This window comes from Lissotriton vulgaris, chromosome 10 (assembly GCF_964263255.1).
Source record: "Lissotriton vulgaris chromosome 10, aLisVul1.2, whole genome shotgun sequence".
Taxonomy (NCBI): domain Eukaryota; kingdom Metazoa; phylum Chordata; class Amphibia; order Caudata; family Salamandridae; genus Lissotriton; species Lissotriton vulgaris.
The window spans coordinates 1033702526-1033717437 of record NC_141698.1 but is presented as its reverse complement, the minus strand read 5'-3'; the positions used below and the strand labels follow the sequence as shown (position 1 = coordinate 1033717437).

The following is a 14912-nucleotide window of genomic DNA, read 5'->3' as shown; positions in this document are numbered from 1 at the left end:
AAACTGGAAACACACACAAACTAAAAAAATAATACTGGGCAGCAATACATCTTGATAAGAAAGAAAATCTATGAAAATATTAAATATATTCAGTTCTTAGTGCCACAAAGTACAAAGGTACTACAGAACACTTACACTATTTTGGGTTCTTTCTTAAAAGGTCAAAAAGTACTCTGCAAACTACCTTACATAACTTGTTTCTTACAACCTATGTGACCCACTGCATTTCAGTATTTAATTTCAGCTACAGACAATGTAGATGTACTAGAGAGAAAGAGCGCTATGTAATGTATGACAGCAGCAAACAATCTGCAGGGACTAAAAAAATATATATATATACATCTATCTACTCTCTTAGGAGTAGCTATACGCGATAGAACTGCCTGCCTATGCTACTGAAATAGCTGAAACCATCCTAAGACACAAAATCGACACCTGCTTTTTAACGGAACCTGGCTGAATGACCACTCATCTCCTTATAGCGACCTTCTCCCCCATCTGGCATCTCAATCATTTGGTGTGATCACAAGGACCACACTTGTGGGGGGCTAGCGATCATCCATAAAAATAATCTTTGCCTAATCCCTTCAACACAACAAAATACCCCACTTACGAATATGTGGAAGTTCAACTTTCCTCCGAAGGCCCTAATCCCATCAAATTTCATGTTTTCTACCATCTGCCAGGTGGAAAATCTCAATACTTTGTGGACCTAATTATGAAAAACTCCCTCAAGGGCAGAGTAGACATCATACTAGGAGACCTAAACCTGCACCTAAACAATGCCGAAAATCCAACAGTACAAGCCTTAGCCTCCCTCCCGGAAGCGAATGATCTCACCCAACACTGCAACAAGCAAACACACAATAAAAGGTCTACCCTCGGCGCAATCATTTCGAAGCATGACAGCATATCCCTTCACAGTATTCTTCCTTCAGGCTGGACTGACCACCACATCATTATTTTTTACCTCAATATTACCCAACTTAAGTTCCACTCCCAAACCACCCTACCTAAGCACTGGGCGGGGAACACACGCCGAATACCCCAGTCAGTTGCCAAAAATTGTTCTCGTTGTCAACTTAGATTGGCTGAAAGAACCCACCTAGAGACCGCAACCTTTCCAACCCACCTCTTGCTCCTCTCCAAGCTGAACGCCTAAAATACAAAAACCACATCTTCACAGAAAAATCCAAATTTTTCCGAGCCCAGCTTGACCAATCTAGGAGCAGACCTAAAGACCTCTTCAACATCAATAAACAGCAAACCTCCTACCCACCACCTCACTCATCCTCTTACTTTACTAAGCTCTGTGAAAAGTTCGCCACAATATTCTCTGAAAAAATAGCAAACATCGAACTCTCACTGGACCTCGCCCCCCCATCCTATTTTAAAAACACCCTCTCTAAAAATGAGGGCCCATCCAATGCCACACTGGCAACCGATGATGCCCCCCAACCTCAGTCCCTCAGCAATACAGAACACCAACCTCATTTGATTGCAACTGAAAACGAGGCACAGTGGAAGGAATTTGTCACAATCCCTGAAGAAGAAGTCCTCAGAAAACTTGCCTGCCTAAAGCCAACGTCTCGGACCCCCTTCCTTACATGCTTGTCAAAAAATTAGAAACAAAATACTCTCTCCTAAATTGACTAAAACCATTAACTCCTCATTAACCACCAGCTCCATGCCGGCCTCCCTTAAAATCGGCCAATTAACCCCCCTCATCAAGAAGCCGGACGCCAACCAGAATGACCTGAATATTTACAGACCTATAACCGTTCTTCACCTCGGTGCCAAAACCACTGAAAAATGTGTTCCTGCACAACTCAACAATCACACTGAAAAATACAACCAGAGCGTATGATACCTTCCAATCTGGGTTCAGGAAAAGCTGCTGCACAGAGACTGTAATTCTGAACATCACAGACGATCTGCACAGGTCTCTGGATGATGGCCAAGCTTGCCTACTAGTCCTCCTAGACCTCTTGCAGCCTTTGACATTCTCCTAACCACCCTTTCACAGATGGCAGGCACATCTGGTACAGTCCTTCAGTGGTTTGCGTCCTTCCTAATCCAGCGCTCTCAGCTAATTAAACAAGCATTTACAATGCAATGGTTTCGCCTTTGGAAAAGTTAGAGCTATTGGCATTGTAAATGACAACATTTGTATTTATGTGTTGGTTTTGGAAACAGATAAATAAATGGCATTGTCATATACAATGGCAATAGCTTAATCTCTCGCAAATGTGAGACCTATTGCATTTGCACCCACACATACACACAGAGTCACACATACACACAAGAGCCAGCCGCGCACACACACACACACTCACAGAGCCAGCCACACACACACACAGAGCCAGCCACACACACAGAGCCAGCCGCGCACACACACACAGCCAGCCGCGCACACACACACAGCCAGCCGCGCGCACACACACAGCCAGCCGCGCGCACACACACAGCCAGCCGCGCGCACACACACAGCCAGCTGCGCACACACACACAGCCAGCTGCGCACACACACACAGCCAGCCGCGCGCACACACACACACACACACAGCCAGCCGCACACACACACACACACACAGCCAGCCGCACACACACACACACAGCCAGCCGCACACACACACACACACAGCCAGCCGCACACACACGCACACACAGCCAGCCGCACACACAGCCAGCCCCACACACACGCACACACAGCCGCACACACAGCCAGCCGCACACACAGCCAGCCGCACACACACACACACACACACAGCTTGGCCTTGATAGTACAGGTTTGCTTTAGCTCTATTTGTAAACTGGCCTGGAAAGGAAGTTAAATGTGATATTTCCGAAAGAACCGCATTTCCTTACAGCAAGTGAACACACACCCTGTACACTTTACTCGAAGCAGATAAGCTTGTGTGATTAAAGTGAAATGTGTAAAGGATAAAAATTGTATTTATTACTTATCCAATAGTAAAGGTTTTTCCTACATACAAAAGACAATTCATTCTCATGGTTGTGCCTTAAAGCATCTGTATTACGTTCTTAAGACCATCAGCAGAAGTAGAGACCTTAGACTAACGAGTGTAGAAGTGAGGCTAACGGGGGGCGTGGCTAGCAGCCAAGCATGGCGGCCGCATAGCGTGAGAGCTCCCGAGGGCACTGCAGCCTTTTCATAAATCCGTCATATATATCCGCCTTCAAGCGCGCCTGAAGCGGCGGCGTTCGAGTCCGGGACCCAAGCGGTGTCACCGGTCCAAGTCTTGACGAAATCGGAGCACCGGAGCCCGAGCAGCATCGTGAGACGAGTTGGGGCCTGCAGCGGGAGGCGAAGCACCGGCCTTGCGTAGAGTCGGAGCCCCGGCGGAAGTGCGGCGGAGCCGGCGGGAAACAGTGATCACACCCCGGTGCATAGCGCTACCTTCGGACCAAGCCCACAACTACTGGCGGAACCCTCAGGTGACGAGCAGGCTGCTGCTAACGCCAAGCAGGACCAGACCGGTGCAGAGGTCAGTGCAACCCCAGCCTGGGTCACGCGGAACGGGGACATTGACTCGCAGCAAACCCCCCCCCCGAAAAAAGACATACCTGGCGCCGCGACGCTACGGGGGGCAATCCCAGTCACCGCATGCAAGCGGGGAGACGGAGGGCCCGCACACCGAGCCAGGACAGAAGACAGTTGGAAGGTGCCCCGGGGGGACGAAGAAACACCGGGCAGCAGCGAGGAACACAAGGGGAACCCCCAGGCCATCAGCAGCGTCGCCACGACAATAGTGACCCAGTGCACGGCGGCCAGTCCAGTACACGGATTAAGGTGCAGTGCAGAGCAGCAGGGGGGGGGATCACAGTGACGTCCCGGAGACAGAATATCGGGGACAACGGCACGGTACGCATCAGCGGCTCCTGGACTCCCGCGTTGCCGTCCGGTGAGACCTGCTCCTGGCTGGCTGATAACGCTTACCGGAGACCTCCATTGGCCCACAAGCCGCGGTCACCTGGGACATATCTCTGGCACCCACAGGCCCCAGCACCATGGCGGGAAAAGGCCTCAGGAGCGGATCCACACAAGCCAAACTGGATAAATTCGCCTATGGACACCAAGGGCAGCAGCAAACTACAGGGCGATCCTCCATGGGACATGCCCAGGTAGCAGAAAAGACGACGACAATAACGCTGGAGGACATCATGAAAACGCTCACAGAAGTAAAAACCACAGTGGGCGCCATCTCCTCAGAAGTATCTCTGCTGCGAGCGGACTTTCACAAAATGGCGGAGAGGGTGTCGCAGGTGGAAGTGGTCACGAAATCGCTCGTAGAAGACACCTCAGAGCTCCAATTGGCCATGGAAAGGATGGAAAAAATCACCAAACTCCTGCACGACAAGCTGGACGACCAGGAAGGACGTTCACGCCGTAACAACGTGCGTATCCTTGGACTTCCAGAGACGGAGGGGAAGGGGGCCATGGACCTCTATGTAGAAGACCTCATCAAGAACAAGCTCCAGCCCAAGGGCCTGTCGCACTTCTTCTCGGTAGAGAGAGCGCACAGGGTCCCGGGGGGCCCACCTAAGACGGGGGCAACTCCTAGACCGGTCCTAGCCCGGCTATTCAACTTCAGGGACAGAGACGCAATATTACAGGCGGCGAGGAACTCACCACCAGTACGGATTCAGAATGCAACCTTAGCGTTCTTCCCGGACTACACGGCAGAGGTGGCCAGGCGACGTAAATCCTTCACAGAGGTTAAGAAAGCACTGCGCGACAGAGAACTGCCGTACTCCATGATGTTCCCGGCGAAACTACGAATAGTGGCCGAGGGGAAGACCTGGTTTTTTGACACGCCGGAGGTGGCTCAAGAATGGCTGGAGGGCTGGCGACCAGCAGGGCGACGACACCGCTCACAGCGAGACCAGCCGCGACACCAGACTGAACGGACATCGCCTAGTCAGTCCTCCCACCGACCACACCAGGGAGGCGAAACAGAACTTGACTCCGACCTCGAAAGGGATCCATTGGACTCTGGACAATCAGCTCCGGTGTAACACTTACCTGTATTGTTTCATGAGACTGTGTGGGCCGCGGAACCGTGGCTCGGACGTAGCTGAGTAGGGTGGGCACAGGCAGTGCCCAGAGGGGACTCACCAACCCTACGAGCAAGTAAGATGTTTAGGGGAGGGCTGAAGCACTCTGCAAAGTTGGGGATGCGGGCGGGAGTTTGTCCGTGGAGCAGGGTAGCAGGGAGGGGGGGTGGGTTTGAAGTTTATTTGTTGAAATGTTTACTCCTGTTTGCAGTCATCATTCACCACCTACACAGTAATATCACCCTGGCATCAGCATGCCTACTACACGACACGACACCAGTCATTGCCTGGGCTAAGCCGCAGTGCACGTTTTGTGCCAGACTCCCTCATCAACCCAATGGCCAGGCCACTTAATCACACGCCCGCGGAGGGCCCCTCCGCAACCGGAACGGTTCCCCCACTGCGCATAATGACGTGGAATGTCCGGGGCCTGGGTGACAAAATCAAGAGAGGCTTGGTCCTCCAGGCCATAAAACGGCAGAACCCAGATGTGGTCCTCCTACAGGAAACCCATCTCACGGGATCCGCCTGCAAAGCCTTAGACAGACGTGGGTACACAATGGCGATCCACGCCGACTTCACTACTGGCTCCAGGGGAACGGGCATACTGGTGAGAAGATCCTCCCCCCTTATGGTATCCAACCGTGTGGCAGACGACCAGGGTCGCTTTGCAGCAATCCACGGACAATGGGAGGGCAGGGCCCTAAATGTGATTTCAGTATACATACCCCCAGCCCTACACTCGGTGGCCTTACCAGCACTAGGCAAGTTCCTTCTTGATCTCCCTGATGGCGACATGATTGTTGGGGGAGACTTTAACGCAGTCATGGATCCACTTAAGGACACTTTTCCCTCCAGACCCCGACCACGAGGTACTGCACCTCTGTCAGATTTTGTGGAAGCCCTGGGCCTTGTAGACCTCGGGAGGCAAATATACACAGACACCACTTATTACACTTACTACTCAGCGGTACATAACAGCTTGTCTCGCATAGACTACCTCATGACATTGGGTTTGGGACTGGATATGGTAGAAAAATTAGACACACTACCCAGGGGGATTTCAGATCACTCTCCGATCGTCCTCTCACTGACCACCGGAGGGAAACGAAATGCACGACCGTACCCGATTTACCCCAACTTCCTGAAAATCCCCAAGATCCGAAAGAAACTCAAACTAACAACGTCACTGTATTTTACTGAAAACACAGGCACAGTAGAGTCACCCTCCACCCTATGGGAGGCATACAAAACTGTCCTCAGGGGGGCGGCCATTGCGGCGATTACGGGACACAAACGGGACTCACGGAAGGAACTTGCAGACCTAGAACTTGCACTAGATACGGCCAATAACGCTCATATGACTGACCCCTCCCCGACCACGACACACACACTCATGCTCCGGCAGCAACAATACCTAGCCCACCTCAAAACGACAGAGAAGGGATACATCGCGAACACTAGACATAGAATCTATGATGTGGGAGACAAAGCGGGGCGTATGCTAGCGTGGCTGGACAAGAGAGGGAATGGAGTAAGAGGTATCCATAGACTCAATACGGAGGATGGGCGGACACTGGTACACCCGGAAGCAATAGTGGGCGAACTGGCTCGTCATTATCAGGGCATCTATACACCGGGACGGAGGGTCACACGACAAATGGCGATAGCAACACTTGCAGACACTACCATCCCCAGCATTACACAGGAGGATAGCGACGCCCTAGAACTAGACCCGACGGGGGAAGAAATCCAGCTGGCGATCCAGGCGCTACAGTCAGGTAAAGCACTGGGCCCTAATGGAATACCGGTAGAATGGTACAAGTCCATGGCCGTAGACCTCAGTGCCCCATTACTAGCTATGTATTTAGAAAGCAGAGACAAACTAGAGCTACCGCTGGACCAACGCACAGCGACGATAGTAGCAATACCCAAGCCCGGAAAACCACCGACAGAATGCACCTCATACCGCCCGATATCATTACTGAACACCGAGGCCAAAATACTAGCTAAACTTCTGGCAACCCGGTTGATGCCCCATCTTAGTACCCTAATACACCCTGACCAGTCGGGCTTCATGCCCCACCGGAGTACGGCGCTGAATCTCCGAAGAGTCCACGGAGTGCTGGCCCGGGCGCACCTCCTCACGGAACAAGCGGTAATCCTCTCCCTCGACGCCAAAATGGCGTTCGACTTAGTAGAATGGGAATACCTTTTTGTGGTGCTGGAACGCATGGGTTTTGGTCCAAAATACATTAGGTGGATACGGCTGCTCTACACAAAACCCGTGGCACAAGTGGTGGCCAACAGCCACACGTCGCCTAGATTCCCACTGGGCAGGGGGACCAGACAGGGCTGCCCCCTGTCCCCCCTGCTCTTTGCGCTGGTACTTGAACCCTTGGCCATCCAAATCAGATCAACGCCACTATTCGCGGGCATCAAATGGAAGGAGGGATGGGAGGACAAAGTCTCGCTATACGCGGACGATATGCTCATATACATGACCGCACCCGAGGCCGGCATCCCAGCCCTACTGGACCTCTGCGACACACATGGGCGCACATCGGGTTACACTCTCAATTGGTCGAAATCCACCATATACACATTAAAAGGCCCAGAGCCGAGACTACAGGGGAACTGTCCTATGCTTAAGACGTCGGCCTCTTTCAAGTACCTGGGTATCATCATCGCGAGCGGGGAAACAGACTTTTTCGTGAACAACCTAAAACCACCTATAGACCGCCTGCGAGCGGATGTTAAGCACTGGGCGGCCCTCCCCCTGACCCTACTGGGCAGGGCGGCATTATATAAGATGATGGCCCTCCCAAGACTCCTTTACGTACTGGAAAATACTCCACACCTGGTACCACAGCGTTATTTTCAACAGATAGTGGCACTGGTCACGGTCCTGCTCTGGAACACGGGCCCGGCGCGCATAGCTTATGACAAACTGGTAAAGAGCTGGTACGAGGGTGGCATAGCGCTCCCCAACATACAGCTCTATTACTGGGCGGCCCAACTCAAGATTATAAACTATTGGATCCACGCCCCGAAGAACGACCCGGCCTATCGGGCAGACTGGTCGCAACTAGGGACGGACTGTATGCTGTCCGTACTTTACAACAAGTCGCAACTGAAGGCCCTGATTGGGCCGACCAAACACACGGCGGCACTATGGCACGTGGCACAGGCCCGTCTGGGGTGGGCAGGCCGACTCACTAAAATGACACCCTTGTGGGACACGAAAGCACTGGGGAACCTGAGAGGCTGTAAGGGGTTTGACCGGTGGGACTCAATAGGTATTTCTACGATAGGAGACCTCTGGGTAGGCGACACAGTATTACCATTTCCACAGTTGCAACAGCAATACAACCTCGGACCCACAGAAACGTTTAGGTATGTCCAGATTAGGCATGCATTACTGCAGGCCATCCCTCCCGGCACCACACTACCGGACTCCTCTCCTCTGGAAGATAGATTACTGACAGAATACATGCTCCAGAGCGCCACCTCCCTTACATACAAGAAGCTAGTCAACAATCTCAAGGACCCGACGCTAAAACTTAAGGAGAAATGGGAAGGGGAACTAGGCGAGACAGACGAATTTGAATGGAATGAGGCCCTGGCCTCCCCTAAAGAGGTGGGAATCTCTAGTAGGCTCAGACTGGTACAGCTAAAAATTTTACACCGCATCTATTACACCAGAACACTGCTGCACAAAATACAAAGAGCACCACACCCCTACTGTTTGCGAGGCTGCGGGGAGGAAGGGACATTGTTCCACACACTATGGGACTGCCCGCAGATACGCGAATTCTGGAGGCAGGTGCTCCGATCCATCTCCCAGGCCCTCAAACTTTCTGTTTTGCCCGAACCGCGTAAATGCCTTCTAAACATCTGGGACCCGAACGACCTGGGTAGATATGAACTGATTTGGGCGACACTGGCATTGACCGTAGCTAAGCGGGATATAGCACAGAAATGGGGGGCGCCGGAAGTACCCACCGCCAATAGGTGGGCTAAAAACATGGACATCCTAATGGTGACAGAGAGAGCGGTATATGTGCTTCGAGCGGCGCCCAGGAAATGGAACAAAGTCTGGGCGGCATGGAACTTGTACAGAGGGGAGCTTTGTGAGCCCTTACCAGAGGGAGAGGAATCTGACTCCGAAGGGGAAGAGGAGTGAATGAACAACTGTGAGGGGGTGGCCTCAGGCATATCACACGGGTACATAGGTGGCACTGGCCTGGCCATTTCTTGCGATACGATCAGCGGCACAGGTGACTGCAAGATATGGAGGGAATTCGGGGGATATGATGACACAGGGTTGGGGGGGTAAGTTGGGGAGTTTGTTCTTTGTAGTTAAAGGGAAGGAGACATAGTCGTCACTGAACTTGGGAGGAGGGGTTATCGAAGAAATGCACGTTATAAGCAGATGTCAAATACTGTATGCTTAGACGAGACCCGTGACACGGAAGGAACTATGTCTTAATTACGAAACTATAGCCCGCGAACTATTGCACAGATAAGATGTACGAAATGCAAGATTACAAATTGAATGTATGCAATTGACTGAACACTATTCCTTCCTAACAATAAAGTTTTTAAAAAAAAAAGAAGTGAGGCTAACCACATCACAGAGGATTCATGCTGTTCGGGGTAAACCACGAAGGATCATTTGCCTTCAAAAGACAGCTGAGCTAAGGAGTCATTCTAATGACTGTCAACAAGAGAACAGAAACACACTCTAAATACAGACTATTTATGACATTTCTCTTAGTGGTGTAAACTATGAAGTAGAAAAATCCAACCTGTCAAATTATTTAATGAAGAAAAATATTAACAATGGTTACTTTCAATACATATCCCTGTGTAAAACCCGACATGTAAAGTAACGAATAGCTTCTTTAACAGAGTAACCATCAGAAATCAACGCGTAGCTGCTGTACCGTTTACAACCAAAGGGCTTGAAAAGGTTTAATGTAAGGCATGAGCTTTTCAGAGCAACTTTGTTGGGGACCTTTAAAACTGGAACCTCAAAGATAAGTCCCTGTGCCAGACTCTGTAAATAACTGAAGAGTGCAGAGCACGAATGGAAAGTGATGGCAATCAAAGGACATGGTTGGTCTACACTGTTAGCAACTGTCCACAGTGAGGGCAGAAGTGAGTACCAACAGTTCAGATGGCAGACACGTGAAAAATGACGGAGCAGCCCCATGCCTAGTTCGCACGATTTGTGGCAGGGGTGTAGTGTGTGCAGGGGCGGCTGGAGTTTGTACCCAGTGTGCAGGAGGTGAGTGTGCAGGCGGCGCAGCACCTTACTGAGCTCGCAGGACTTGTGGCAATTTGCAGGGGGTGGTCGCAAAATGTTCCTAGATAATGTTGTAATCTGTGACGGAGGGAAGGTACATAATTTGCAAAGATAGATCATGTTCTGTACAAATCCATAAGGTTAAAAAGACGGACCCCATTTCCAGTGTCTGGCTAGGAACCAAAATCAACACTAAAGAAAACGATCACTCTAGCCCTACCCCGCAGGAGATTGTTGCTAAAATAAGGCTATGGTACTCGGGAGCCCATCCTTCTCTGAAAGCAACCACCCAGCCTGCTGTCTGACGTTTAAATACCAGGGCGGCAGAATGGTCAGTCCGGATCTACCCACATAGTCAAAACACATCTAAATTACAAAACCGGACTCCGGCTGTCCGAAAAAGCCACCATGCCTCGTCAGGGACGATGTTAAATGATAACTTATACTTGAGCGTACACAGGACTTAAAGGTACGGCAGCAGACAGCAAGCCGGCCCTTCTCACGTGACTCCACTTTACCCCCAGAGTTCGCCTGCATCTTAGTCTTTAACTCGAGTCCACAAGCGCCATTTCTTACCCCCGTACGGCTTGCTCAGGGAATGCTCCCGCTTCAGATATTCGTCAGTCTGGTCTGCCAGTAAGACCTCCGCGAGAAGTATTAAAATATAAATTAAAACCGTAAAGTTGTTCTGCCACCGGGAGCCGCCAACAGACGCCATTTTCTTCCGCTCTCACCTGCGAGCAAACTCAGCCCATAGAGCTCGCATTGGACGAATATGAGCTTTTACCCGCCTTCCAGTCGTTAGTTCCTCACTATTCCTACTTGTATACAAACAGTTGCCTGGCATTACGCTGGTCACTTCTATTGGTCTCTGAACACATCGATCAACGTGCCTGCCTTTCCCAAGACCAAAGGCCGGCAATGCTTGACCCCTTAGGGTTTGTCTAAGATTTCAGTGTCATCAAAGGTCATACCACGCTGTATTTATTTATAAAGTTTTATATAGCGCGAACAAGATCCCGAAGGATATCTGAGCGCTTTACAATAAGTTGGAGGAGGGGACAAAATGAAATATACACAGCAATTGTGGGAAAAAAAAAACACACAAAAAAAACAATGCTAAACAGTAAACATTGGTACACATATAAGGTATCATATTATGCAAACGATACGATCCGTGACATTCCATTAAAGGTATCAAAAGCACTGGAATCGCCAACCTGGTAGTCTTCGTTTATTTTATTTGTACAAAAGTTTTTGTTTCAATGAAGCAAGTGTTAAGTCCTCCAGAAACATTTTCTAATGTAATTACTACTAGTCTAGAACATGCTCTAAACGTAAATGTTTCTCTGTATATGCCACATGAGTACTCACCTCACTATAGGACTAAGGAATGGCAATTTACTGTCAAACTAATGAGCTTCGTAGTCAACAAATCCAGAACAAGACATACCGCTCGATTGAAACGGCACTAGGCGAGCTCCTAGCTAATGCCCTTATTAATTTTTTTAAAATCCTTCACATCTAGGTTTGATCGACAAAACAAGGTGCACCTGATGCCAGCAAATCGACAAGCACCAGTTGTGACCAGAAATCGGCAAGCCTGAATTCTTTAGCAGCCGCAATTGTGGACCGGAACATCAAGGCCCTGCCGAGTGAAAGCAAAACTGAAGCGGCAGACTGAGGCTGTGGCAGGCGCTGGGACGCAGAGCACGCAAAATGGCCCGGAAAGTGATCCCTGCCCGGTGGCACCAGCATAACGTGTTGGGAATCCTAAGCGGCGGCTACGGCTCAAAAAAGGTGAGCTACATACTGCGGGGATGCGACATCAACTAACAGATGGTGAACAAATGGACGCCTGATGCAGGCGGCGCTGTAGAGACTGTGGCTGCAATAGACGAAGCGCACCTCAAGGGGGAGCATGGCTGGAGACTGCTCGGGTCTGCTGCGGAAGGAGAGCGGAAAGCCCCTCGAGACTCGCGGCACACAGAACCTTAAGACCTTCACTGACGAGGCGACTCCTTGGGAGGTAGAGAGGCGAAGACGGGAACGGCTTGAAATCCGAGGTGGGGAGGAATAAATCCCTGCCCATTACCAGCGACGCTAGCCATAGGACAATTGGGCAGTGGCCAATGGGCTTTTCTGATTCAGCACGGGGGGGGGCGGGAGAGGACACGGACGGAAGGAGAGGACACGAAGGGCGGAAGAGGACACAGACGGCGGGAGGGGGGCGGGAGAGGACGAGGGGGGCGGGAGAGGACACGGACGGCGGGAAACGTGCACAGGACAGCGAGGGGAGGGGGGACGGCGGGAGGAGGGACACGGAGGAAGGCAGGACAGCAGCAAGCACGGCCCGGCCGGACCAGATTCGGGGGCGTTCCCGGCTTTTGGCTGACGTAGCATGACGTAGCCAAAAGCCAAAAATTCTCGGGAACGCCCCCGAATCTGGTCCGGCCATGACGGACGCCTCTCTGTTCCAATGGCTAGCCTCCATTTATGGAGCTAGCCAATGAAACAGAGGGCGGGTTCCAGAGCCACATACTGTAACTCAATAGATTTCTCCTGCAAAAGCTGCTTGCGCAGCTTTTTGCAGCCGAAACCTAACAAAAAACAACACCTCAACAGCAAATCCAGTCGCACAAGGTGTTCTTAAGGATCAATTATATCTCCTACCCTATTTAAAGGCTATACGGCACCCCTTACAATATTCCTGAAACAAGACGGAACTGCCTACCATCTTTATGCAGAAAACATCAAACTCTACATTAAAATGTCGCCAGCTAATGAAGTACAACACTTAAATAGTATTCTTTCCGCAGTTCAATCCTGGCTGACCAGCAACTGGCTTAAGCTCGACCCCAACAAAACCGAACTCCTCTTCATCCAAACAAAAGAGAAGTCCTATCCTATTCACATCTGGCATGACAACCTCACTGTATTAAACTGTAAACTATCCATCTCTAACTCTGTTAAATCTCTCGGGATTACGCTTGACAGTGACCTGAACATGAAAAATCATATTAACTTACATAATAACATTAAGTGCCTTCTACATGCTGAAGCACCTTAAAACAGGTCAACCCTTTCATTCCCCTCCAAGACCTAAAGACCGTGATGCAATCCCTAGTCCTCTCTAAGCTGGACTACAGCAACAAAACAATTACGGGCTCCCCTACATCATACCTCCTCCCTTTGAAAGCTACACTCAACGCAGCAGCCAGACTACTCTCTGGGAGAGTCAGTTTGGCCACATCACTCCCACACTCAAAAGACTCAACTGGCTACCAATAGAGGCAAGGTGTATATTCAAAGAAGCCTTCATAACCCACAAAGCTCTCTACACTAAAAAGCCACCCTACCTCGTTAACAAACAACGAAAATCTGGCCCACATAGACCTATTCAAAGCTCCACATCTTCTCAACAAATACGTAAAATCTCCCTCTTAAACCGACCACCTTGCCTGACGCTCCTACCAACCACCCTCTGATGAATCTGAACTTTAATACCTCAGAGAAAAAACTGTGGCTCCACTCCCCTACTCCTGAGGCACAGTACCGAATCTACCACTGAACTATTTCGTCCACAATATCCTTGTGTCTATTGTAATCTTCCTTTATATATGGTCACCATATATTTTGTATTTTTCTCCTACTTACCACATTTGCACCTAGTGCAACTTCTACTGTGGTACCATTCTACCCATGTATTTTGCATAAATCCTTCCACCTACTTTATTTATCTTTTTATATATTGTCATTATGTATTTTATAGCTTTGATTTCCTACATACCCCATATGCACCGTGTGTAACTGCTGCTATGCTTCCATATCGACCTCACTACGTATTGTGTGTCTTTATACATTACTCATGTGCCTCATTGAATTGTTACTGTGCTAACCCTGTAAAGTGCTTGAAGAAACAACTCAAATGGTAGAAGTAAGCTTCATTCCTGAGGAGCACTGGTGGATGCTACCAGCTTCTCATCCACCTAGCAACGATCTGCCCCAGCGGCATACAAGTAATGGGAATGTGTAATTGACAGTAAACATTCTCTCAAATGGGTTGCATCTTGCATTTGCGTGCAACCTAGTTGCCAATTAAAAACACAACACTTCCCCCTCTGTACAATAACAAAAAAGAGAAATATTAATAATTAATATAAATGAAACTTACAAAAGAGATGGAAGAGAAGAAAAAACAATAAAACTATCTATTATTCATTACATAGTCTTTAAACCAAATCGGAGACTTTTTGTTACGTGAAGGTTTATCATTGTGAGCAACATCACTTAATTTGTCAGCCATAGAAGATGAATGAGTACCAGGGTGAGTACCGACCAGCGGAACCACCCCTTCTCCCTCCTCAACAACAGAACAATCAGCTGTTAAATTTCCTCTAGAAAAAGTAGGACAGAAGGAAAAGGTGAACCTTTAAATCATCTTCGAGCCATTCAGAAGATTTTGAACCATCATTGGCTCTATCCTGATAAAAGGAATGATCCATGTGAATTCTTTTTAGGT

The 14912-nt window shown here is 49.6% G+C and overlaps 1 protein-coding gene across 1 annotated transcript in view; it reads right to left on the bottom strand.

The window, feature by feature from the left end:
* Positions 1-14912, bottom strand: part of MTURN (maturin, neural progenitor differentiation regulator homolog) — a 122724-nt gene that overhangs the window by 23894 nt on the left and 83918 nt on the right. The gene's annotated exons all lie outside the window — the stretch shown is intronic.